The sequence below is a fragment of the Capsicum annuum genome, chromosome 10 (genome assembly GCF_002878395.1).
Source record: "Capsicum annuum cultivar UCD-10X-F1 chromosome 10, UCD10Xv1.1, whole genome shotgun sequence".
Lineage (NCBI taxonomy): Eukaryota > Viridiplantae > Streptophyta > Magnoliopsida > Solanales > Solanaceae > Capsicum > Capsicum annuum.
The window spans coordinates 144,748,223-144,775,842 of record NC_061120.1 but is presented as its reverse complement, the minus strand read 5'-3'; the positions used below and the strand labels follow the sequence as shown (position 1 = coordinate 144,775,842).

Sequence of the window (27,620 nt, the reverse complement as noted above, 5' to 3'; positions counted from 1 at the left end):
AATCACTTCGATATTATAAAAGAAATATGTCTTGATTAATAAGTTAGATAAATTGATACTTAAATGAAAAATTAATATATTCATACAAAATCATATAAAAGTATTAAAAACCACTTTAATCTAAACTAAGAAAAATAACCAAGGCTAAAAAACGATCCAAAAAAAAAACTTTAAAAACTTTCTCGAAATGACATATGAAGCAATTCATATGTTGTTAGAAAGTGTTAGGTCGAGGACAACGAATTAATATTTTTACTATTTTAATGTAAAATAATATGTTATTTAAACAATTTATTTAAAGTATTCCTATTAGACACTTTGAATTTAAAAAAAATATTTTTTTACTTATCTTCACACGTTTCTTTAATGTTTATGTTAAAACACATTAAAAAGTAGCAATATGAACACTTTATTAAGTGTTCAAGTGTTTGATTGGAACAAATTATAATTCGAATGTTTAAACAGAAAGGTGCATAGGCATGAACAATCACAAAGCTTTATATTCTCTTCTTTTCGTTGCTGGCGTTTTTCGTCTTCTTCTCCAAAAAATATTGGTATTGCATGGATCGTGTACACATACCTTCAAATTCTCTGTTAATCGGCACAAAGTCTTAATCATACACTACACATGAATCTTCCTTCACCTGCTCAAGAATATTAAAAAATCAATAATGAATCATATATACTTGTTCATATATTGTTTGGAGAAGATAAGAATATCTAATAACTTTATAAAATCAATAAACATGAATTATTGATGATGAAAACTAATTAAGAATGGAACAAAGCGAGACATAGAAGAGTAGATAGTTTTGTGATGTATCTTCTACCAAAAAAGAAATAATAAAGACTCCTAAAAATCTTATGGATAACAAATCTTATAAGGAGTTCTATTTGATCATACAATGAAGTTTATTTACCATAAATGTAAAAATTTAACTATAATAGAATTTGCTACAACGATGAAGGAGCCTATTTTTTGAACATATTGGAGAGTTTAAGGGGAAAAATACCATAAATAAAAATTATCAAAGTTTAGGAATTAACTATAATAAGAAAACCTTCTCCATTTAATTTTGAATATATTTATTATGGTTAATATTTAATATTTTAATAATTTGAGTAAAAAAGGTGAAAAGACGATTTTATCTAAAACGAAGACTTTTAATGAAGGACAAAAAGTTCAAATCACTTTTCTAAGGGTCTTCCCACTTTTAATATATTATAGATATAAATATAGATTATAGATATAGATATAGATTATAGCTTATAGATAAATTATAAATATAGATATATATAACGATAAAACGTATATGCACACGGTGCTTTTACGTCAAATTATATCAACTTACTATGAATGAGCAAGCGAGTATATATTAATTATCCTTGATTAAATTAGACAAATATCAGGAATTAAGATCTCTTGGCCACTTACAAAATGAAAAGAAGAAAATAAACTTTGCAGATCTCATATATTTAAGAATAAAGATACTTCTAGTAAATCATTTCAAACTTTGGCAAATGATACAACTGAAAATTCGAAGTTTTCATTTCTGTTTTATCTTTTAGCTTGTGCGGAAATAGAGAAAAGACATCTTTTCTTCCCTGAACTTGTCCTCCAAACTCACTTTAGCACTTAAACCTAACTTCCGTTTATTTACCCCCCTTAACATATTTAAAGTGTATTTGTTTGACCCCTAAAGCTAACATGACATTTTTTAAAAAAAAGAGGCGCGTTTATTTATTAAAAAAATTAATTTTAGTAATTTTATATTTAAAATATAATAAAAAATTTAAAAAAATTAAAATAAAAATAAAAATAAAAAATGGACACTGTTTTCTTCTTTCTTTTTCAAATCATCATCAACAACAACACTCAAACCTCCATTAACAACCTCAATTTTTTTTCACTTTCCTCCATTGACACCACCACCCAAGAACAACACTTTTCTTTAATTTTTTTCACTTTCCTCCATTAACAACACCACCCAAGAATAATACTTTCCTTTAATTTTTTTCACTTTCCTTCATTAACACCACCCAAGAACAAACATGAAAACACTATTAAATAATTTTCTCCATTGAAGGGAAAAAGAGCCGGGGGGTTGAATTTTTTATTATATATATATATATATATATATTAGTTATATATATATATATATAAATATATATTATTAATTAATATATATAAATAGTAAATATCTATTTTTTGCTTTTTAAAACAAAAATACATAAAAATAGTATGTGTGTGGGATTTTTTTTAAAAATCCTAATTTCTTACGTGGCAATGACCTGACACTGATGTGGCACTGATTTGGCACTGACACGGCACGTGTGTAACATACTCTCCGTTGTGAGAGTGGTATTCAGTTTTGAGGGGTGAAACAAATACACTTTAAAGATGTTAAGGGAGTAAATAGATAGAAGTTAAGTTTAAGTGCTAAAGTAAGTTTGAAGGACAAGTTTAGGGGGGAAAAGATGTATTTCCTCGCGAAAATATTTGACCACTGTGACCATAGCAAAAGGATCATCAAGTTTTCATATTTCCTCATCTGAGCTCAAATCAGTAAAGAGATTTGAACTTGAACTAGAAATAATATCAAATTTGCATGTAGATGGAAATGTGATCAAATTATTACTCACATAAGTGTTACAATTCATACATAAAGTAAATAGAGTTGCAAAAAATTTCAACAATATACAGAGAAATACACTAGCCTATAAACTACAGCGACACATACAACTCATTATGTTTAGTACATGTACATACAGTTGCAGATGTTATTTCCTACAATATAGTCGGGTATGCAGAATCTGTATATTACAACAACAGCTTCATCTCGAGTTCAAGTATAAACAAGAACACAATGAAGTATCAAATACCCTCAACACAAGATCAAAATGACCTTTCCAAGAGGTGTATTTATTTTTCAGAAAAATAAAGATGAAACAGAAAATAGCCAAGTCGTTCGAATTCACGAATTTTCCTTAAGGAAATAATCCCCCTCACTGTACTCGAGGTTGTGAAATTTTTCCTCCCAGGATAAAATGACTAACCAAACCAACTGTAGCGGTACCTCAAATGGTTGGAATATCTTCGAACTCACAGAACATTTTGAGTGATCACACAAAATATTTTTGAGACAAGAAAGAGTTTTTAATCTAAAAAATTTTGTATCCAAACTTGTGGATGAAACCATATTTTTATAGCCACAAGATGCCTCTTCTGAAAAGTGGCAAAGGTTCATCTAAAAGGTGTAACCTTTTCTGAAAATTCATGTCTATTCGTCCAAACATTGTGACTGTTCTGAACAGGCATGCCATTTCGTGAATAAGTGTGTCAGTTCATTGAAACAATGCATCAGTTCTAAAGAAGTGCATCAGTTAAGTTTTGAAATTATGCACCATTTCAGTGAAAAATTGCATCAGTTGGAAAATTTATCTGAAGTATCTATTCGAAATAGCTTCTGAATGCATGCTTTCGTTGCTTTGGTAAAGAAACTGAAATCATATAAATGGAGTATTAAACACAAAAAATATTTACTGCGTTACTGTTGGTATTTTTGGAATTCAAATAAATTTTGTCCAAAAAGATAGATCTCATCGATCGATCACTTGACAAATCCAAATCCAAATCCGAAGCCGAGTCGAGCGAGGGAAGACGACGGCACGAGGCATCTATTATTTCTTGCCTCACTTACCATGTGGAGTAAGTGTTCAACATTATAAACACTCTAAAGTTCCTTTAGTGAACTTTCCAATTTTGGGAGTACACTTTCCAAATTGGTGTCTCCCCTTCTCCACTATTTTTTTCTCTATTTTCTATTCACACTTTTATGAACCCAACAATCCCCCACATGAATGGGGAATGGCTATTTTTCATAAAACTTTTACGGAAAAGTATATGATCATCAAGCAAAGACTGATTACATCTAGATAAGTGGGTTTCCCTTTGAACTTTCCGTAGTGAACATACATCGGATACACTCGGTCAATTGGTAGATTTGATATCTTTGAACCATCAAACTTTATTGTACACCTAGACAATACATGTCACACAACCAACCTTTTAACGTTTATGGTTCTAATGGTTTTATTCTTTTCAACCATGAACACGTCTCGATTTCATGAGAGCTTAGAGAATATACCTTTACTAACATTCTCCTTGAAGCAGCTTCCACTTCACCCTCTCATTGGTGATTCCTAAACATTCAATCCTGTAGATTAAAATATTTGGTTAAATCTGCCAAATTTTGATAATCATTAAAAGACATTTCACCTTAAGTCTTATCCTAGTTTACTGTACATTGTCTACATCATGAGAATGAGTTGGGTAATTGACAATGTTGAACCTGCCAAACACAACTTTGTTTGATCTCCTTGAACCTAGATCTTGCTAGGTGGAGTTACCGCCATGCTGACTTCTCCTAGGCCTTAAACCCATTCCTTTGGATGTCCTTTCTACTCCTTCTCTAGATAGGCCATTTGTAAGTGGATTCGACACATTATCCTTTGACTTTACATAGTCGATAGTGATAATTCCACTAGAGAGAAGTTCTCTAACGGTATTATATCTCCATCGTGTGTGATGAGATTTATCATTGTACATTATGCCCTGCCCTACCTATTGCTACTTGGCTATCACAGTGTATACATACTGGTGCCACTGTGTTGGGCTACTACAGAATATCTTCCAAGAAATTCCGGAGCCATTCTGCTTCTTCATCGGCTTTATCTAATGCGATAAATTCAAATTCCATTGTAGAGCGAGCGATACAAGTCTGTTTAAATAATTTCTAAGAAACTGTTCCTCCACCGATAGTAAATACTTATCCACTTGTGGATTTTACTTCGTTCGATCTGGTGATCCGATTTGTATCACTATATTTTTCAAGTACCGCAGGAAATTTATTATAATGTAAAGCATAATCTTAAGTATATTTAAGATACCCCGAAACTCTTTTCAATGCCATCCAATGAGTTTTGTTGGGATTAATCGTGTATCAACTCAATTTACTGATAGCGCATGCTATGTCTGGTCATGTACAGTTCATTATATACATTAAATATCGTAATACTCTTGCGTACTCCAATTGCGAGTCACTTTCACCTTCATTCTTTCGAATTGCAAAGTTCACATTCAATGGAGTCGTGTGGAGTTTGATGGATTCTTATACCTAAGATCACAACTGCAACTGTTAGGCCTTTCATATCAATCTTGCTCTCGAGCATTCGTTTGGTTGCATTTATGTCATAAATGTCTCTGCTGATGATCAACATATCATCCACATATAAACAAACAATGACTTGGTGATTTGGTGCATCTTTAATATATACACATTTATCACATTCATTTATCTTGAATCCGTTTGACAACATGGTTTGGTCAAACTTTGCATGCGATTGCTTAGGTGCTTATTTTAGTCCATAAAGTGACTTAACAAGTTTACACACCTTATTTTCTTTTCCTGGAACCACAAAACCCTTAGGTTGTTCCATGTATATTTCTTTCTCCAAATCTCCATTTAGGAATGCGATCTTCATATCTATTTGATGGATTTGAAGTTCATATACAGCCGCCAAGGCAATTAATATTCGAATCGAGGTTATCCTTGTTACTGGCGAGAATGTATCAAATAATCAAGGCCTTCCATCTGTTTGAAGCCTTTTACTATAAGTCTTGCCTTGTATTTGTCAATAGTACCATCCGCCTTCATTTTTCTTTTGAAGATCCATTTAGAACCTAAAGGTTTATTTCCGAGAGGAAGGTCAACGAATTCCCATGCATGGTTTCTTAAGATTGAATCTATCTCATTATTGACTACCTCTTTTCAAAAGGATGAGTCTGACAATGACATCGCTTCTCTAAACGTTTGAGGCTCATTTTCTAAGAGAAATGTTACAAAATCCGATCCAAACGAAGTTGACGTTCTTTGACGTGTACTACATCTTGGATTTTCTTCATTGTGTATATTCTCACTTGGTTCATCTCAAGGTCGTTTGGATCCTCCACTAGACTGTTCATGTATAATTTTATACAGGTAAATGTTTTCAAAGAATTCAGCATTGTCTGATTCAATTACCGTATTTTCATTAATATCCGGATGTTTGGATTTATGAATCAAAAATTGACATGCTTTACTACTTTTAGCATATCCTAGGAACACGCAGTTCACCGTTTTAGGTTCTATCTTAACCCTTTTAGGTATAGGAAGTTGAACCTTCACTAGACACCCCCACACTTTGAAATATTTCAAGTTGGGTTTCCTTCCTTTTCATTTTTTGTAAGGAATTGATTGTGTCTTACTATGGGGAACTCTGTTGAGTATACGATTGGCCGTAAGGATATCCTTCCCCTATAAGTTTTGTGGTAAACCAGAACTTATAAGTAAGGCATTCATCATTTCCTTCAAAGTTCGGTTTTTTCTTTCCGCAATTCAATTAGGTTGGAGGTGAATATGGGGCCGTAGTTTGATGGATTATTCCATTCTCTACACATATTTGTGCAAAGGGAGATTCATATTCTCCGCCCCTATCACTTCTAATCATTTTGATCTTTTTGTCTAACTGATTTTCAACTTCAGTTTTATATTGCCTAAACACATCTATTGCTTCATCCTTACTATTTAGAAAGTAGAAATAACAATATCTTGTGCAATCGTCAATAAAAGTTATGAAATACTTTTTTCCACCACGTGATGGTGTTGACTTCATATCACAAATGTCAATGTGTATAAAGTCTAAGGGATTGAAATTCCTTTCAACGGACTTATAAGGATGCTTTGTATACTTCGATTCCACACACGTTTGACATTTTGATTTATTGTACTCAAAGTTTGGCAAAACTTATAAGTTAATCAGTTTTTGTAACATTTTGTAATTAACATAGCCTAAACGTTCATGCCATAAATTATAAAACTCAAGCAAATAAAAAGAATTCGAACTTTTATTTATTTCAACAGTCATTACATTCATCTTATAAATGCCTTCGGTCAGGTAGCCTTTCCCTACATACATTTCTAATTACAATTTTTCCAGAAACAGTTACACATTTGAATCCGTTCTTATCTAGGAGTGAAACATAAATTAAGTTCCTACATAACTTCGGAACATATAACACATTGTTCAGTGTCAAGACCTTGCTGGAAGTCATCTTTAAGCAAATTTTTCCTGGTCCCTCTACCTTAGCAGTAGCAGAGTTAGCGATGTAGATCATTTCTTCTGCTTGAGCTGGAGCAAATGAAGAAAATAACTCCTTGTTGTCACATACATGGCGGGGGGCACCAGAATCCATCTACCATTCACGAGGATTCCCCACCAAGTTGCATTCTGAGAACATAGCACACAAATCATCACATTCTTTGTTGGATTCAATCATATTTGCTTGATCTTTTTTCTTGCCTTTCTTCGGGGCTCGACGATATGTGGATTTGTGGCCTATTTTTCCACAATTGGAGCATTTTTCCTTAAACTTTTTCTTGGGTTGATAGCTTCCATGTTCAACTTTTTTTTTCATTGTTTTGATCATCTTCTACAATATGTGCTCCATTAATTATACAATTCCCTTTTGACCTTCTCTCAGCAGCTTTATTGTCCTCTTTAATACACAGTCGGACAAAAAGATCTTTGACAGTCATCTCCTTACGTTTATGCTTTAAGTATATTTTGAAGTCTTTCCACAAAGGTGGTAGCTTCTCAACTATTGCTGCTACTTGGAAAGCATCATTCACAATTAAACCTACAAAATAGTTTATGTGAGTATTAAGAACATTTTGAATTTGTTCAACTAAGGTATTTTTTTAAAGATATACCTTCTGCTAGGAGATCATGTATGATGACTTGCAACTCCTGTACTTGAGATACAACAGATTTTCTATCTATCATTTTGAAGTCCAGGAACAGTGCAACAAGGAATTTCTTAATTCCCGTATCCTCCGTCTTATATTTTCATTCAAGTGCCCCCCACAGTTTATTTGATGTCTTGGTTCCACTATAAATATTGTAGAGGTCGTCTTGGAGACCACTTAGAATATAATTCCTACAAAGGAAGTCCGAATGTTTTCAAGCTTCTATAATAATGAAGTGGTCTTTGTTCGAGGTTCCTTCGGGCACCTCAGGAGCATCTTCGCTAGTGAACAGTTGTAGACTTAATGTGGTGAGGTAAAAGAACATTTTTTGCTGCCACCGCTTAAAGTCAATGCCCAAAAATTTTTTGGACTTCTCCGCCGGTGGCATTGTTAGTGGAGCATTTGTGCGACTTGATGTGATAATATTAGTTGCCCCCACAGACGTTGTCGTATCCATCATTTGACTTTCAGTTGCCATTTTTCTATCACCACAAGAGAAAATACTTAGTATTTTTAGAATCCTACTTATAAAAATTAAGCAACTTTAAATTTTGCTTCTTGTTTCTAGTTAACAATGAAGTTTTTATGACTTTCAATTGTCAACCGAATGATCTTAACTTGTGACGAAGTTTTTATGACTTCAAATCACTAGTTAAGTTCAGGAGGAGTAGAAAGTAAAAACTTTAATCTCCAAAAACATGCTATACAGATTCTGTAATAGTATTATTTCCTTAAGATTGTTATTTCCCATAATATAGTCGGGTATGCAGAATCTGTATATTACAAAAAAAACTTCAACTCGAGTTCAAGTATAAACAAGAACACAATGAAGTATCAAATTCCCTCAACACAAGATCAAAATAACATTTTCAAGAGGTGTATTTATTTTTCAAAAAAGTAAAGATGAAACAGAAAATAGCCAAGTCGTCTGAATTCACGGATTTTCCTTAAGGAAATAATCCCCCTTACTATACCCAAGGTTGTGAAATTTTTCCTCCCAGGATAAAATGGCTAACCAGACCAACAGTAGCGGTACCTCAAACGGTTGGAATATCTTCAAACTCACAGAACGTTTTGAGTGATCACACAAAATATTTTTGAGACAAGAAGAGAGTTTTTAATTTGAAAAATTTCGTATCCAAACCTGTGGATGAAACTAAATTTTTATAGCCACAAGATGCCTCTTTTGAAAAGGAGCAAAGGTTCATCTAAAAGGTGTAACCTTTTCTGAAAATTCATGTCTATTCGTCCAAACATTATGACTGTTTTGAACAAGCATGCCATTTCGTGAATAAGTGTGTCAGTTCATTGAAACAATACATCAGTTCTAAAGCAGTGCATTAGTTCAGTTTCAAAACTGTGTATAATTTCAGTGAAAAATTATATTAATTCAAAAATTTATCTGAAGCTTCTATTCGAAATAGCTTCTGCATGCATGCTTTCGTTGCTTTTGTAATGAAATTGAAATCCTATCAATTGAGTATTAAACACAAAAAAATATTTTCTGCGTTACTGTTGGTATTTTCGGAATTCAAATAAATTTTGTCCAAAAAGATAGATCTCATCGATAGATCATTTGACTAATCCAAATCCAAATTCAAAGTCGAGCCAAGCGAGCGACGACGACGATGCAAGGCATCTCTTATTTCTTGCCTCACTTACCATGTGGAGTAAGTGTTCATCATTATAAACACTCCAAAGTTCCTTTCTCCCTCCAATGTGGGACAATTAGTGAACTTTCCAATTTTGGGAGTACACTTTCCAAATTGGTGTCTCCTCTTCTCCACCATTTTTTTCTCCATTTTCCATTCACACTTTTATGAACCCAAAAATCCCCCACATGAATGGGGAATGGCTATTTTTCATAAAACTTTTATGAACAAGTATGTGATCATCAAGCAAAGACTGATTGCATCTAAATAAGTGGGTTTTCCTTTGAACTTTTCGTAGTGAACATGCATCGGATGAACTCGGTCAATTGGTAGATTTGATATGTTTGAACCGTCGAGCTTTATTGTACACCTAGACAATACATGTCACACAACTAACCTTTTAACATTTATGATTCTCATTGTTTTATTATTTTCAGCCATGAACACGTCCTGGTTGCATGAGAGCTTAGAGAATGGGTCTTTACTAACATTCTCCTTGAAGCAGCTTCCACTTCACCCTCGCATAGGTGATTTCTAAATGTTCAATCCTGTAGATTAATCTATTTGGTCAACTCTACTAAATTTAGATAATCATTAAAAGACTTTTCACCTTAAGTCTTACCCCAGTTTACTGTACATTGTCTACATCATAAGAATGGGTTGGGTAATTGACAATGTTGAACCTGCCAGACACAACTTTGTTTGATCTCCTTGAACCTAGCTCTTGATAGGTAGAGTTACCGCCATGCTGACTTGTCCTAGGCCTTAAACCCATTGCCTTGGATGTGCTTTCTACCCTTTCTCTAGATAGGTCATTTGTAAGTAGATCCGACACATTATTCTTTGACTTTCCATAGTCTATAGTGATAATTCCACAATAGAGGAGTTCTCTAATGATATTATGTCTCCATCGTATGTGATGAGATTTTTCGTTGTACATCATACTCCCTACCTTACCATTGCTGCTTAGCTATCACAGTGTATACTACTGGTGCCACTGGCTTGGGCCAATACGGAATATCTTCCAAGAAATTCCAGAGTCATTCTGCTTCTTCAGATTCCATTGTAGAGCGAGCGATACATGTCTGTTTGGATGATCTCCAAGAAACTGCTCCTCCACCGATAGTAAATATATATCCACTTGTGCATTTTACTTCGTTTGATCCGGTGATCCAATTTGTATCACTATATCCTTCAAGTACAGCAGTAAATTTATTATAATTCAAACCATAATCTTGAATGTATTTAAGATACCCCAAAACTCTTTTCAATGTCATCCAATGAGTTTTGTTGGGATTAAACGTGTACCGACTCAATTTACTGATAGCGCATGCTATGTATGGTGGTGTACAGTTCATTATATACATTAAACATCCTAATATTCTTGTGTACTCCAATTGTGAGTCACTTTCACCTTCATTCTTTCGAATTGTAAAGTTCACATCCAATGGAGTCTTGGCAATACCGAACTCCATATACTTGAACTTGTCAAGTACTTTTTCGATATAATGAGACTGTGACAATGTTAACCCTTGTGGAGTTCGATGGATTCTTATACCTAAGATCACATCTGCAACTCCAAGGTCTTTCATATCAAACTTAATCTTAAGCATTTATTTGGTTGCATTTATGTCATAAATGTCTCTGCTGATGATCAACACATCATCCACATATAAACAAACAATGACTTCGTGATTTGGTGTGTCTTTAATATATACACATTTATCACATTCATTTATCTTGAATCCGTTTGACAACATGGTTTGGTCAAACTTTGCATGTCATTGCTTAGGTGCTTGTTTTAGTCCATAAAGTGACTTAACAAGTTTACACACCTTATTTTCTTTTCCTGGAACCACAAAACCCTCAGGTTGTTCCATGTATATTTCTTCCTCCAAATCTCCATTTACAAATGCGGCCTTTACATCCATTTGATGGTTTTGAAGATCATATACCACCGCCAAGGCAATTAACATTCGAATCGAGGTTATCCTTGTTACTGGAGAGTATGTATTAAAGTAATCAAGGCCTTCCTTCTGTTTGAAGCCTTTTACTATAAGTCTTGCCTTGTATTTGTCAATAGTACCATCCGCCTTCATTTTCCTTTTGAAGATCCATTTAGAACCTAAAGGTTTATTTTTGGTAGGAAGGTCAACCAATTTCCATGTATGGTTGCTTAAGATTGAATCTATCTCACTATTGACTGCCTCTTTCCAAAAGGATGAGTCTGACAACGACATCGCTTCTCTAAAGGTTTGAGCCTCATTTTCTAAGAGAAATATTACAAAATCTGATCCAAACGAAGTTGATGTTCTTTAACGTGTACTACATCTTGGATTTTCTTCATTGTGTATATTCTCACTTGGTTCATCTCGAGGTCGTTTAGATCCTCCACTAGACTGTTCATGTCTAATTTTATGCGGGTAAATATTTTCAAATAATTCAGCATTGTCTGATTCAATTACCGTATTTTCATTAATATCCAGATGTTCGAATTTATGAACCAAAAATTGACATGCTTTACTACTTGTAGCATATCCTAGGAATATGCAGTCCACCGTTTTAGGTCCTATCTTAACCCTTTTAGGTATAGTAACTTGAACCTTCGCTAGACACCCCCACACTTTGAAATATTTCATGTTGGGTTTTCTTTCTTTCCATTTTCCTAAGGAATTGATTGTGTCTTACTATGGGGAACTCTGTTGAGTATATGATTGGCCGTAAGGATAGCCTCCCCCCATAAGTTTTACGGTAAACCATAACTTATAAGTAAGGCATTCATCATTTCCTTCAAAGTTTGGTTTTTTCTTTCCGCAATTCAATTAGATTGAGGTGAATATAGGGCCGTAGTTTGATGGATTATTCCATTCTCTATACATATTTGCGCAAAGGAAGATTCATATTCTCCGCCCCTATCACTTCTTAGCATTTTGATCTTTTTGTCTAACTGATTTTCAACTTCAGTTTTATATTGCCTAAATGCATCTATTGCTTCGTCCTTACTATTTAGCAAGTAGATATAACAATATCTTGTGCAATTGTCAATAAAAGTTATGAAGTACTTTTTCCCACCACGTGATGGTGTTGACTTCATATCATAAATGTTAGTGTGTATTAATTCTAAGGGATTGGAATTCCTTTCAATGGATTTATAAGGATGCTTTGCATACTTCGATTCCACACACATTTGATACTTTGATTTATTGCACTCAAAGTTTGACAAAACTTCTAAGTTAATCAGTTTTCGTAACATTTTATAATTAACATGACCTAAAATTTCATGCCATAAATTATAAGACTCAAGCAAATAAGAAGAATTCGAACTTTTATTTATTTCAACATCCATTACATTCATCTTTTAAAGGCCTTCGGCAGATAGCCTTTCCCTACATACATTTCTCCTTTGCTAATTACAATTTTTCCAGAAATGGTTACACATTTGAATCCGTTCTTATCTAGGAGTGAAACAGAAATTAAGTTCCTACGTAACTCCAGAATATTAACACATTGTTCAGTGTCAAGACCTTGCCAGGAGTCATCTTGAAGCAAATTTTTCCTGGTCCCTCCACCTTAGCAGTAGCGGAGTTACCCATGTAGATATTTCTTCTGCTTTAACTGGAGCAAGTGACAAAAATAACTCCTTGTTGGCACATACAAGGCAGGTGGCACCAAAATCCATCCACCATTCACGAGGATTCCCCACCAAGTTGCATTCTGAGAACATAGCACACAAATCATCGCATTCTTTGTTGGATTAAATCATATTTGCTTGATCCTTTTTCTTGCCTTTCTTCGGGGCTCGACAATCTGTGGACTTGTAATCAATTTTTCCACAATTGAAGAATTTTTCCTTAAACCTTTTCTTGGGTTGATTGCTTCCATGTTCCACTTTCTTTCTTTTCTTCAAATTATTTTGGTCATCTTCTACAATAAGTGCTCCATTAATTGTAGAATTTCCTTTTGACCTTCTCTCGGAAGCTTTATTGTCCTCTTCAATACGCAGTCGGAAGTCCGAATATAATTCCTGCAAAGGAAGTCCAAATGTTTCCAAGCTTCTACAATAACGAAGTGGTCTTTGTCCGAGGTTTCCTCGGGCACCTCAGGAGCGTCTTCGCTAGTGAACCATTGTAGATATAAAGTGCTGAGGTAAAAGAACATCTTTTGCTGCCACCGCTTAAAGTCAATGCTCGAAAATTTTTTGGGCTTCTGCACCGATGCCATTGTTGACGTAGCATTTGTGCGACGATGTGGCAATATTAGTTGCCCCTACAGACGTTGTCGCATCCATCATTTGACTTTCAGCTGCCATTTTTCTGTCACCACAAGACAAAAAATACTTGGTATTTTCAAAATACTACTAATAAAAATTAAGCAACTTAAAATTTTTCTTCTTGTTTCTAGTTAACAATGAAGTTTTTATGACTTTCAATTGTCAACCGAATGATCTTTAACTTGAGACGAAGTTTTTATGACTTCAAATCACTAGTTAAGTTCGGAAGGAGTAGAAAGTAAAAAATTTAATCTCCAAAAACAAGCTATACAGATTCTATAATAGTATTATTTCCTTAAGATTGTTATTTCCCACAATATAGTCGGGTATGCAGAATCTGTATATTACAACAACTTCAACTCGAGTTTAAGTATAAACAAGAACACAATAAAGTATCAAATACCCTCAACACAAGATCAAAATGATCTTTCCAATAAGTGTATTTATTTTTTAGAAAAATAAAGATGAAACAGAAAATAGCCAAGTCGCCCGAATTCCCAATTTTCCTTAAGGAAATAATCCCCCTCACTGTACCCGAGGTTGTGGAATTTTTTCTCCCAAAATAAAATGGCTAACCAGACCAACAGTAGCGGTACCTCAAATGGTTGGAATATCTTCGAACTCACAGAATATTTTTGAGACAAAAAGAGAGTTTTTAATCTGAAAAATTTCGTATCCATACCTGTGGATGAAACCAGGTTTTTATAGCCACAAGATGCCTCTTCTGAAAAGTGGCAAAGGTTTATCTAAAAGATGTAACCTTTTCTGAAAATTCATGTCTATTCGTCCAAACATTGTGACTGTTCTGAACAGGCATGCCATTTCGTGAATAAGTGTGTCAGTTCATTGAAACAATGCATCAGTTCTGAAGCAGTGCATCAGTTCAGTTTTGAAATTATGCACCATTTCAGTGAAAAATTGCATCAGTTGGAAAATTTATCTGAAGTATCTATTCGAAATAGCTTCTGAATGCATGCTTTCGTTGCTTTGGTAAAGAAACTGAAATCATATAAATGGAGTATTAAACACAGAAAATATTTACTGCGTTACTATTGATATTTTCGAAATTCAAATAAATTTTGTCCAAAAAGATAAGTCTCATCGATCATTTGACAAATCCGAATCCAAATTTGAGCGTCAATGACGACAGCGTGAGACATCTCTTATTTCTTGCCTCACTTACCATATAGAGTAAGTGTTTATCATTATAAACACTCCAAAGTTCCTTTCTCCCACCAATGTGGGAGAATTAGTGAACTTTTCAATTTTGGGAGTATACTTTCCAAATTGGTGTCTCCTCTTCTCCAGCATTTTTTTCTACATTTTTCATTCACACTTTTATGAACCCAACAGCAGATAGATACACATCCCTCCTTTGAAGAAATTAACTTAAATCAGTTGCAGGCTTGTATTAGGCACCAAGCTAATAAGAGCCTTCTTCGCTTGTTTCCTGTTAACATAATCGAGGTACCCCTGCCACAAACCACCACAATCCTTGTATTACAGAACATACAAAGCCTTTAATAAAACCAAAATTAGGCTTCCTTCTCTTTTTCCAGATAAGAGGCAAAGCTAAATCCTAAAATGAATCTTAACTGAAACCGGAAACTTAAAACTTAATCAAGTAGTGACAGTATATTGCTTCTCTAGTTTGAACTAATGAACTCTTTATTTGTTATGTATGTGTTCTAACCAAACGACAGTTTGCTAGGCTAAATTAGAAAAATATAAAGAATAGCAGCAACAATTATGGGCAAAGGTCTGTCTCTGTTACGCTAGTTTCTTAGTTGAAAGTAAGTAGAGATTATTTCAGCTAAGAATTGCAAGATAATTTTATTTTTGTACAAAGAACACTAATTTTTCTCAGATAAGACAAGTTTTTTCCAAATATTTCCTCTTGAAATCTATTTAGCTGAATGCTTGCTGATTAATAAGGTCCTTCTGTAAGTGTTGGAAAGAAATATACCACTTCAGCGAGGTAAACTCTGTTTCTAGCTTAACTGCAGAAATAGGGTAAGATCTTTTATCACCTGAAGTATTCCAACTGCTGCAAATTTGTCTAACAAGGTCTTCAACTGTGTTGGGCGAAACTTTAAATCTTGTAGAAACGACTCGACATTCTGAAAACAAAACAATACCAATAATTGTTGGTCATTTCTCAATTCAATAGATAATACTAAATGATCAAAGACAAACAGTTGCGGAGGGTGGGGAGGAATGAGATCCTAAGTTGCTCGGACTCTTCACGCTTCGGTGCCGCATCGGTGTCGACATGACATGGGTGTGGCTGTGGGATCCATACCTGATTTGATCAACCCATTTTGGATACTTTGATCAAACCCAATAGAAAAATTCAAGATAGATACAACGATTTCTGTAATCAAAACAAAAACTAAGGTGAAGATTAAAGAAATGGAGTACCTTGTATATAAAAATTTCTATTCCAGTCATTTTCCTCATATCACCTTTTGGGATTCTCCTCTTGATCAATATTTTTTCCTTAGAATACCTTGCAAGTTTTCCACATAATGCCCAAAATTTAGACATATAATTCTGTTTTTTAGATATTTAAATCATTTTTAGCCGAATCACCGCGCTCGTAGCCATACTTGGATCCATATCCACGAATTTAAGAAGGTTCAAGCTCAATTGTCCTCCATAAGTCCGTCATCTGAAATTATTTGTAGTGTGAATATTAAAATAATCTAGTCGCAACTTTACATAACAAGAATCGTGTGATACTATCTTGCTATCAAGAAATGACTAATTCACAATATTTTTTACTAAGTTAAAAAGTTCAGAGCACGTACCTTAGATGTGAAGCCTTCATCCATAAAGGTGTAGTTTATACCTTTAAGTTCCCCGTCTTACAAAGGTTGTCAATGAAGAACTTAATGTACAAAGCCTGACAAAGACGGAAAAATGTTGATTTCAAACGATGTTAACAAAGTAAACTAGTCATTATCAAAGTGAAAAACATGAGTTAATAACTCAAACGTTGAGTCAACTTTAGACTTTTATCCCCAAAATTCACTCAACTTTGAATTTTTATCCCAGAAAGTCACTCAACTTTGATCTTTGCTCAAAAAGTCACTCAACTTTCACATTTTTACTCAGAAAGTCACTCAACTTTCACATTTTGAGTGACTTTCTGAGTAAAAATGTGAAAGTTGAGTAACTTTCTAAGCAAAAATCAAAGTTGAGTGACTTTCTGGGATAAAAGTAAAAAATTGAGTGACTTTCGGGGACAAAAGTTCAAAGTTGAGTGACTATTTTAGTTATTAACTCTGAAAAACATACATCTCGACTAGTTTTTTGTCTTTCAAATGGATAGCCGAAAACAAAGCCCCCAAGGAAAGTTAAGAATGTTGGGTTCAAAATCGACAGGGCGTCATGCGAAAGCTTTTAGTTTGCAAATTATAAGATGATAAATCAGACGACACATGAAAAATTAAACTAAAAATATATTGGATATGGTTTGACCAAACGGCCTACATATTAAAAATAAAATTGAAAATCCCAAAACTTATTTGGGAGAAATCTTTCCTCTAAACAAACACTCTTTAAAGACTATATTGTGGATGCTATTGTGTTATTGTATGAGAAGAGGGGTCTTCTATTTATAGATGCCCAAAACCCTTTCCTCTAAGAAAGAGCTTTGCCAAATATGGAAACATTTTATATTTTTCTTTAAGGAAAAGTAAAAATATTTATGGTTACTTTTATTTTCTTTAAAAAAAAAGTAAAATTTAAATTTTTGTAAGAAAATCAAGACAAAAACCCTAACAAATCTCCCCTTTTTGACTTGATTTTCTTCACGTGATCCGTCTTCTTCACATCTTTGATCTTTGTTCTTCATATAATCTCCATCACTGTTGCTTGACATGCTTAAAAATGGAGCTTTTGGATTAAAAATATATGAGCCCTTTCGGGTTAAAAATATATGAGTCCTTTATAGGGTTAAAAGTGAGCTTTATTTTTAAATGTGACAACAGTAGTATTGAAAATATGATTGACAATTATCTCCATATGTAACTTTTGGACATATATCTTCATTATCATCAAATTTGTTGCAACTTTGTTCTCAATATTTCCTCAATCTGAACCATCGGATCATTGAACCATAGGCTCTGATACCACTTGTTGGGTTCGAAATCGAGAGGGCGTTATGCGAAAGCTTTTAGTTTGCAAACCATAAGACCATAAATCAGACGACACATGAAAAATTAAACTAAAAATATATTGGATATGGTTTGGCCAAACGGCCTACATATTAAAAATAAAATTGAAAATCCTAAAACTTATTGGAAGAAATCTCCCCGTAAATAAAGACTTTTTAAAGACTACATTGTGGATGTTATTGTGTTATTGTATGAGAAGAGGGGTCTTCTATTTATAAATGCCCAAAACTCTTTCCTTTGAGAAAAAAGTTTGTCAAATATGAAAAAATTTTATATTTTTTCTTTCAGGAAAAGTAAAAGTATTTAGATTACTTTTATTTTCCTTACAAGAAAAAGTAAAACTTAAATTTTTGTAAGAAAATCAGGATAAAAATCCTAACAAAGAAACCTGCAGTTGAAAAAAGGAGAAGGGAATACGGATGATGAAACATTGCATTTTGCAGCACCATTCATTACTATTTTCGAAAGCAAGTTTTATTGTCATCTAAAACTGATGTATCTACGATGCATATTCAAGTAATTTAGAATGCAACTTGAGTTTAAACTTCTTTATTCTACCACAATAGTAAAATGTGGAGAAAAAGAGAGAAATTGAACGGAAGAGAGCAGGGTTTATAACATAATGTTGTCTTTTGTAAAACAATTGTTCGAAATTAGAATCTTTCACATGTAACTGCTCATGCAGAATTAGGCTATAAGTAGCAGAAGTCGAGCAACCAAACTACTTAGCTACTTAATGAACCACAATTATTTGAAATTGTAAGTCAACTATATATCGAACCTTACCAGACTTTGTAAATCTTTGGCCTTCAAGTCAATATTTGTTCTCTTGCGGCGGAGAACACTGCATATACCCAACACTAATGTCATTTCTTCTAATAAAACTGAACATGGGCATAATTGTTTCAACAAGATCAAAATTTTAGATTCTTTAGAGAAGCTACGTTACGCGAGAGGTGATGCAACTTTATTTGTTGTGTCCGAAACAGCTAGACCAACGTACTTATCGCCCACATCCAACCCAAGAAAACGGCTACTTGCAAGTGTATTTGACTTCAGTAATTCATGAAACAAGTTGGATTGCTTCATAAATCTCATCTACAAAAGTACCAACCAACCAGTTATTTAGTGAAGCTTGGGCAAGATTATAGGACCTTCGCTTGGAATAGTGTTCAGGGAAGCGTGATGTAGAAAAAAGCGACAAGGCTTTGCAGCACGCATTATGTGATGTGTGATGCGATGCAACCGCATCATTGAAGTGAAGCGCAATTTAATTAAAAAAAAATATCTATAAAGCATTCAAATAGTAAGTTATAACTCAAAAGACCACAACAACTATATAATCAACAATAAAGACAATATATTTAAGCAAACGTTTTAATGAAATACCAACAAATCAGTTCCACAAAAAATACATGTGACTTTATTCCTATTGGTCTCACTTGCCCTTTTACCATATTTCAAAGCCGGATCACACATTTTTAAGTTGCTGTAAAGAAACCATAAAAAATAAATCATAAAAAAATCACAATTAAAAGGAAAAACATAAAGTAGAGCATTAGTTGAAAAAAAAAAAAAGCAGCAGTGGAGAACAAAAACAGAGCATCGGATGAAAGACTATCACTATAAAAAAAAAGACAAAGTATAAGAAGGAGAAGAAGAAGTAGCAGCAACTGCTCTGTCGAAAAAAAAACAATTTCAGTGAAAAAAAAAAACAAAGCATCGATTGAAAATTAAAAAAAAAGAAGGATATCAGTATATAAAAAAACAGAGCAAAAGAAGAAAAGGAAGAAGGAGATGAAGGGAAAAAAAAGAAAGATGAAGAAAGAAGAAGAAGAAGAAGAAGAAACACCTGTTGGAACTTGGTCGCAACTTCAATGGAGAAAGAGTTGTTGCAGCGCAACTTCAGTGGAGAAGTGGAGAAGAGAGCAGCAGGTCCAAAAAAATTCTAAAATGTTTAATCGATCTTTTCTTAAACTTCTGACCCTTTTTTTTAATTTAAAAATTGCTCATAAAAAAAATTCACTTCCAACCCTTTTTTTTAATTTAAAAATTGCCCAAAAATAAAAAAAATCCATAATGCGATCGCATTGCATCGCATCACCCATCACAATGCATCACGTAACAGGGCTTGATGCACCCGCAATTCTCAGATTGCACCGCATCAAAGATGCGACTCACTGGGAGCCCGCATCGCATCGCATAAGCGCATAATGCGATTATGCGGTCGCATCTCTAAACAGTGCTTGGGAATTTTTGTGCTCTTGACGGATAACATTACCAACTTACCCATAAAAAGATTAAAGACGCTCAAGTTTAAAAGAATCCCGGATGTGACACAGTGAGTTTGGAATTTCACTAGTACTGTTTTTCAATAGATATCAGAAAATAAATAAAAAATTATTAACGCACATTGTACAAGCATAAACAACGCGCCACTACCATTATCGTCTATGAAGTTTTGGTTTTAAATCCTAAGAGAAGTAGACTATTACAGGGCTAAATATATAGAAGTTGTCACTTTTCGGTAAAATTCAAATTTACCTTCACTTTTTGTTTAACAAGGTAAATAATTTTATCCCTATTTGGGAGAACCCCGAATACATATACCAAAAGAAGAAAACCTACACCAAAATAAGGTTCTCAAGAAAAGAGGTCCAATTATTTATACAAATAGGGACTCCGCAAGTACACCAAAAGTAAACTAGGTAAAAACCCTACACTTTAGTTTTATGAAATCAAGTTCCATCCCTTCAAAATCCCTCTTATTCCTCTCTTTCCAAATAACCCACATGATTGCTAAGGGGGAAACACTCCATGCTATCGTGCTTTCCTTCCCCTATTTTATGAGTCCAAGTCTGCAAACCTCCTTCACTGTACTCGACAAGATTCATTGCATCCTAAACAAATTTAAGGCCTTCCTCCATTACCAACTAGCCACCTTACAATGCAGAAGAAGATGATCTACACTTTTACCGCCACTTCTACACATGAAACACCAACTGGCATGGGTGATTTCCTTCTTTCTCAAATCCTCAACGTTATCCCTTGCTGCCCCTTGGTGTTCTAGGGATCCAAATGGAATCATACGGAAAGGTATCTTTCTCTCTCACTAGCAATCTCTTATAAAAAGATCTAACAGTGAATAAGCTGCCACCACTCTTATGCCATTTCTATGCATTTAACAAGTTGTTTGATGTGTCTAGCCCATATAGAAATATCTAACTGTGAAATTCTTTCATTTCTTCCATCTCCCAATCATGAAAGTTCTTTCTAAAACTTGAATCCCAGTGTATAACACTCTCATGAAACCTACAAATTTGTTGAACTATCATCTCTCTTTGACAAGAATGCGATAACTAGGAAAAACTTCCTTTAAACTTGATCCCTACACCACTTATGCCTCCCAAAACTAATCCCACTACCATCCCCTACCTTAAAAGAGATATGTCGACAGAAGCCTACATCCCTTCATGATACCCCTCCACAAACCACACCCAAACGAAGTTATAATGTTTCTAGTCCTCCATCCACCATCCATTATACTATATTAGCCGCTAACCCCCCCCCCCCCACCCCCAACGAACCAACCAAAAAACATTTTCCTCCATCCCAAATCTCCATATCTACTTTCCTAACAAAGATTTGTTATACATCTGAAGATCTGTCACTCCAAGCCCTTTCCATTCCTTTGGAGATGTGATGACTTTCCTATTTACTTTCTAATCCAAAAGGACATTAAGATAAAGTCTTCCCAATCTTTCAATCACCTTGCTAGGGGCCTGTAAAAGTGACAAAAAATATATAGGAATACTAGGAAGAGTGCTCTTGATTAAAACTTCCTTTCCCCTTTCAACAGATACCTCTTTTGCCATCCTTCTAGTTTCTTTTCGACTCTCTCAACCACCGAATTCCAAACTACGAGATCTTTGCTAGAAGCTCCCAAAGATAGTCCCAAATATGTTGTCGACAAGTTATCCACCTTGAAATGCACCACTTGCGCAGTTTTCTCAATACTATTTACTACTCCCATCGGCTTGACTTCACATTTACTTACGTTGATCTTTAAACCTAACATCACTTGAAACCTACGTATTACAAAAGACCAAAGTATCATCTGTGAACTACAGATGTGTAACGGTCACATTACTCTGCCTTCTAATGGTATAAAATATGAAATTTGTCCTACTTTACCAGATGCTAGTAGTACCTAATTGGATCGTTGTGGTATAATTCTTCGCCAAAAGAGGTCTTACAATAACTTCAATTGGTGATCAATCAATGGACTACTTTTGTGATGTCTGTCATATGAAGAAACTCAATCAAACCTAGCAAGAAGTCTACGCTATTTCGTATCCTTGTAATGGATTGAACCTCACAAATATGGTATAGCCTAAATGGATCTCTTAAATACTTTGATATATTATGAATAAGTCTTTGCTAAATTCATTTCTTGTGCTTTGTTACTTTTCAAAAGGGGTGACAACCCTAAAGCATTCCCAATTCCCCTAATTCAACTTGGGAAGGCAATTTTTTTTTATGGATAAGGTAATATTTAAAATTTTTTTTTGGATAACGTGGTGTCAGGGCCAGCTTTCGCACATCTCGATTAAATCTACAGAATACCTAGCAACCTCCCGAAGGCTAGGACAGTCTGGACGAATCAACTTATGTTTATTTGTCTCCGTTGTAATTTGACCCTGAGACCTCGACCCTCAACCTATTTCATTGACTACTATGCCTCACCCTTGGGTGCTAATATTTTAAAATTGGAAAGGCAAATAAGGTTGACTTTAGATTAATTAACTAGATTAATTGAGAGACTGATTAATTTTGGTCTATTGAATTGAGGTTAGAGATAAACAACCCATGCTTGTAGTCCAAGATTGCATTTAATGCTTCTTAGTTAGATTCAAGAGAATTAGCTAAGTTAAGCCTGCTAAGTGCTAATTTGTCATGGTTAGTGGATAATCAAGAGTCCATTAGTTGTTGAAGAGCGCCTCCATAGGGTAATTGATTTCCAAGGCTAATTACTTAGATCTATAATTAATTAGTACAAGTAAGTTAAATATATTAGATTAGTCTTAATGATAATTGATTCCCTATTTTTTCAAATCTCTTTATTTCCCTTGCTTGAGACTGTCACCACTGATAACGTTACATGCTTTCTTAGTTTAGTTTTTATCTTTTGTAGTTTTTATTAGAGATGTAATCTTGAAAATATTTTGTTTAACTTAGTTGGTGGTAAATCTTTACTAGCTTTATCGCCCTTATATTGTTCTATTTTGGAATTAGACCCTGACTCAACATTGGGTAAGTTACATTTTGAACTTAATTATATTTTTTCTTCTTTTTTTTTTTAGAAGGGTAAAGTGGCCCGTATCATATTGCTTTGAGAGGTTGTTGTGGAAGTCATCAATTTTGGTAACATAGCCTGAAATAATGACCCATTTTCAGTAGTTTTATTTTGTGTTACTTGTTTATCATGGCATCTTCACCGAAAATTGGTTGAGTGGCGGTTACATCTACCTTGGCGACTCTTGTCCATATCGCAGAGGACCTTGCTTCTGACAAACTTGTCAAAATGTCCATGATTACATCGCCAAATTGATGACATCCACAACATACTCAAACCAACACTATCATTTATGGGTTTAACTCCCTTTATAATAGAAGGAAACCCATAGGACAAATTAGTGAATATTGGACAAGGTGTCAACCAACCATGGATTCTAGGTGGTGACTTTACTGCAGTGCATCACCCTTCTGACAGAATTTTTGGTGCTCCTGTAGGTTGTTACTGCTGGTAACCTAAAAGACTTCTCTGAATGTGTCCAAAGCTTGCACTTGAATGAATTGGCATGGAAAGGGGAATAGTATATTTGACCTAGCAAACAACTAGGCACTGATCGAATATGCAGCAAAATAGAACGATTATTTGGCAATATGGATTGGATGATGAAGTGGGTCATGTAATCACAACCTATGATCTGCCTCAAGTATTGGACCACTCTCCTATGTTACTGACAATTCAAAATATTCATTGGAATGTTAAAGCTCCTTTCAGGTACTTCAATATGTAGGCTGATCATGCATTATTTTCCAACATAGTGGAGTCATTTTCCAAAAATAATCTTGCAAATGAAAGTTTATTCTAGAAAACATCTCTCTAATATGTATGATCTAAATTGATAAATAAAGTTACCAGTTCAAAGAAAACTTGATATATGTAAAGCCTATGACTCTATAGAATGGGTATACCTGAAGCAGGTTGTGGAAGCTTTATGTTTTCCAATCAAGTTTGTGCAATGGATCATGGAATGCATCCATCCCATCAATTATTCTATTCTGATAAATAATGAACCAACTGAACCATTTGATGATGCTAGAGGTTATGACAAGGAGATGCTATTTCACCATTTCTTTTTGACATTGCCGTGGAGTATATCAAGAGATGTCTTGCTGAACCGAAGGAGTTTAAGGAGCCTGAATTTCACCCTAAATGTGCTAGACTTGGATCTGTTATCTTGCTGATGACCGTTTGCTATTTGCTAGAGGTGACTTAGCTTCTGTTTCTACTCCATGTTTTCACAAACTCTCTAAAGCTTTAGTAGGGTGACTGAAACAGTGAAGGCTAACGTGATACAACTGTTTGGATTTGGATTTGGATGACAACCATTTGAATGCCTGTGTATACCCCTCTTAACCAAGACGTTAATTGTGTTGTAATGGACTGCTTTGATAGATAAGATTATTGCCAGAATTTCTTTATGGACTGCTAAGAAGCTATAATATGTAGGAAGGGAACAACTAGTTCCGGCAGTTATGTTAGGTATCTAGGCTTATTGGACACAGCTATTCGTTGTTCCATCTAAAGTTTTTAAAGTATAGCTGCTCACTTTAGAACTACATATGGTTTGGCACTAATATTATCACAAAAAGGGGACTGATAGCCTAGGACAGGATGTGCTTGCCTAATTCTGTTGAAGGTCTCAACCTCATTAACATCCAATTCTGGAACAAGGCTGTCATTGCAAAAACTTGTTGGGATATGGCTCATAAGACCAACAAATTGTGTGGATTGAAGAGAAATCCACACAATTGTCCACGTTGTGTGGATTGGAGGGAAATTAAATAATTGAAGACACGTGCAAGAACTGGAATACTTTGGCAAGGGATATAGCCAACGTTTGTAATGTGAGGGCTCCCCTGGGAATTAGAACTAGGCTCCAACAGATGTTCCTTTCTATTTGATAGCAATCAGGGGCAGATCTATATACAATGGTGGGTTGCCACGACATCCAGGTGCCTCGGTGAAACTCAGTATATGTGTATATATGTATATATGTATCTTAAGCATATAAATATTACAAAAAAGGGCCTAAAATGCCCTTCACCTATTGTAAATGGTGCAAAAATGCCCTTCATCCACCTATTGGGCCTGAAATGCCCTTTCAGTCTACCTATTGGAGCAAAATTGCCCTTCCATTTAACGGATCAACTTGATTAATGACGTGTCTTTTTTTAATTGGTCAAATTATTATTATTTATTAATGAAAATAATTAATTTGTTAAATAAAACCCCAAGCCATCTAAGTCCTAATAACCCAGCCCACTACTACCCGAACCAATCTGTTAGGCCTAATAACTCGACCCACCACTACCCGACCCAATTGTCGGGCATCTATAATTTGTTGATCTATAAAGTTTCATGGTCGGGGGGCATCCAGTGGTGCTGAGTCATCTTCAACAGATGCTGCTGCACATAGCCATAAACCTATTCTGGAGGAATACATTACTGTGCTCCCAGTGCCTAAAATCCTCCCAAATAGTGTACAATGTCTTTCACTATGATCATTAAATAGTTAATATTTTTTTCCTCATTCTCATCATCAATCCCCCAGACGAATATACTGGGTTTGTTGTTGTCTCATCATCAATCCACTAGCTCCACATCCTTTGGAAGTTTTGTTGCTAATTATGTATTGGCACTAGCAGCAGTACAAATAGAGCTAAACAAGATGCAATTGCAGAAAGAACAGTCTCTAAATTGCTACCTTGAATTCAATATAGGCAGTCCATTTTGCATATAGGCCAATTATGTCAGTTGTCAAGAAATGTTGTTCGTTCCATGTTGTCTGTCTCCATAGTTAGAGATAGAGAGATGTCCATATGTAGTTAGCTCAGTGTTGTGCATGTAATGGTAATTGTTCAAGTCAGGTGTAGTGTACTCGAAGTTCGCAGCTTCTAGGTAAATATGTGATGCCCGACGATGAATTGATCAACGGATTGAGGCGGGTAGTAATGGGTCGGGTTATTAGGCCTAACAGATTAAGTCAGGTAGTCGGGTTATTAGGACTTAGATGTGTTGGGGTTTTATTTAACAAATTAATTATTTTAATTAATAAATAATAATTATTTGACCAATTACAAAAAGACACATCATTAATCAAGTTGATCCGTTAAATGAACGGGCAATTTTGCTTCAATAGGTAGACTGAAAGGGCATTTCAGGCTAATAAATGGATGGAGGATATTTTTACACTATTTATAATAGGTGAATGGCATTTTAGGCCCTTTTCTGTAAATATTAACATGGCACCTGTGAACACAATTGAGCCTATAGTGCGACTGGCAAAAAATCAAGTTTTATGCTCCAGGGTCATGGAAATATTATAAAGTGAGCTTTTATTGTTAAAAAGGACGCAGAGGCGTTTTTAACGACAAGACTGACTCGTTTTTAAAGACAAGACTGACTCAAAATACAAAGTCTATGTGAATCTTATTTGTAGATCACCTATGAAATATTTGTTTTAACTTACACAAAATGCTAGTACTTACTTTTCAAAGCGGTGTGGCACTTAAAACATCCGAGTTTTGGATCCATCTCTGATAGCAATTCAGCGTTAGAATTGCTATGGCTTGTGAACAGTCTGGTTGGTGATTAATATAGCCACAAAAAGCCTATGCCGCCCCTGCACAAATCTCCTAATGTCATCCGGTTACTCAAATTAATCAGCAAACTTTTTTTCTCTCAGATCCAACAGGTTATGTGCGTACCTTTAACAAAACAATATTTAGATGACTCTGTACCCTCCCAATCTACTACAACATTACAATTGCACAATTTGTGTTCTAAACTTCACATAAAAAGAACTACAAGGAAAAAAAAACAGCGAAAGTGTGTGAGTGTGGGAGGTAACAAGTTTGTTGTGTATTCAATCGAGGGGTGCGAAAGCGCCGGACACAATGGTTATTACTTATTAGAAAAAGCGTACCTGGTTGCCGAGGTAATGAGTAGGAGTAAAATGAGGAAAATCAACAAAGTTGTATGAGATTGCGTTATTTATTAGACAAGTGGGATTGTTGGTGGTCCCACCTGACCTACGTCCCTCCTTTCTCTTTCCTCTTGGTCATTTTCAATTTTCAGCCAAATATTATTTGATTTTGATTTTTTTAAAAATTTTTTATAAAACAAATGAAAATAAGTTGAAGTTTTCGAATTTAAAATCAGCCACGAATCATAAATTATTATAATCGGTGAACTAGCTAAATAAAAAAAATAAAATGATTGCTTTTTAAATTTCATTTAATAATAATAATAATATATATATATATATAACGCTAATAAATATGTGTATATGAGTATTCACTGGATAAAAATCGATCC

General features: G+C 34.5%; 1 long non-coding RNA gene across 8 annotated transcripts; it reads right to left on the bottom strand.

Moving 5' to 3' along the window:
• Positions 1-422: 422 nt before the first annotated feature.
• On the bottom strand, positions 423-27,271 carry LOC107845919. 8 transcript variants are annotated; one of them, XR_007046175.1, is made up of 9 exons: positions 27,229-27,271; positions 27,011-27,106; positions 26,792-26,925; positions 18,900-19,048; positions 18,737-18,794; positions 16,580-16,674; positions 16,191-16,440; positions 15,800-15,889; positions 14,791-15,242 (listed from the first exon to the last, which is right to left on the bottom strand). It is a non-coding gene; the product is annotated as an uncharacterized LOC107845919 (long non-coding RNA). The 8 variants fall into 8 exon arrangements; XR_007046176.1 differs by lacking the exon at positions 27,229-27,271 and having other exon boundaries at positions 16,191-16,278; positions 16,379-16,440; positions 27,011-27,213; XR_007046179.1 differs by lacking the exons at positions 14,791-15,242; positions 27,229-27,271 and adding an exon at positions 423-644 and having other exon boundaries at positions 27,011-27,216.
• Between the last annotated feature and the right edge of the window lie 349 nt (positions 27,272-27,620).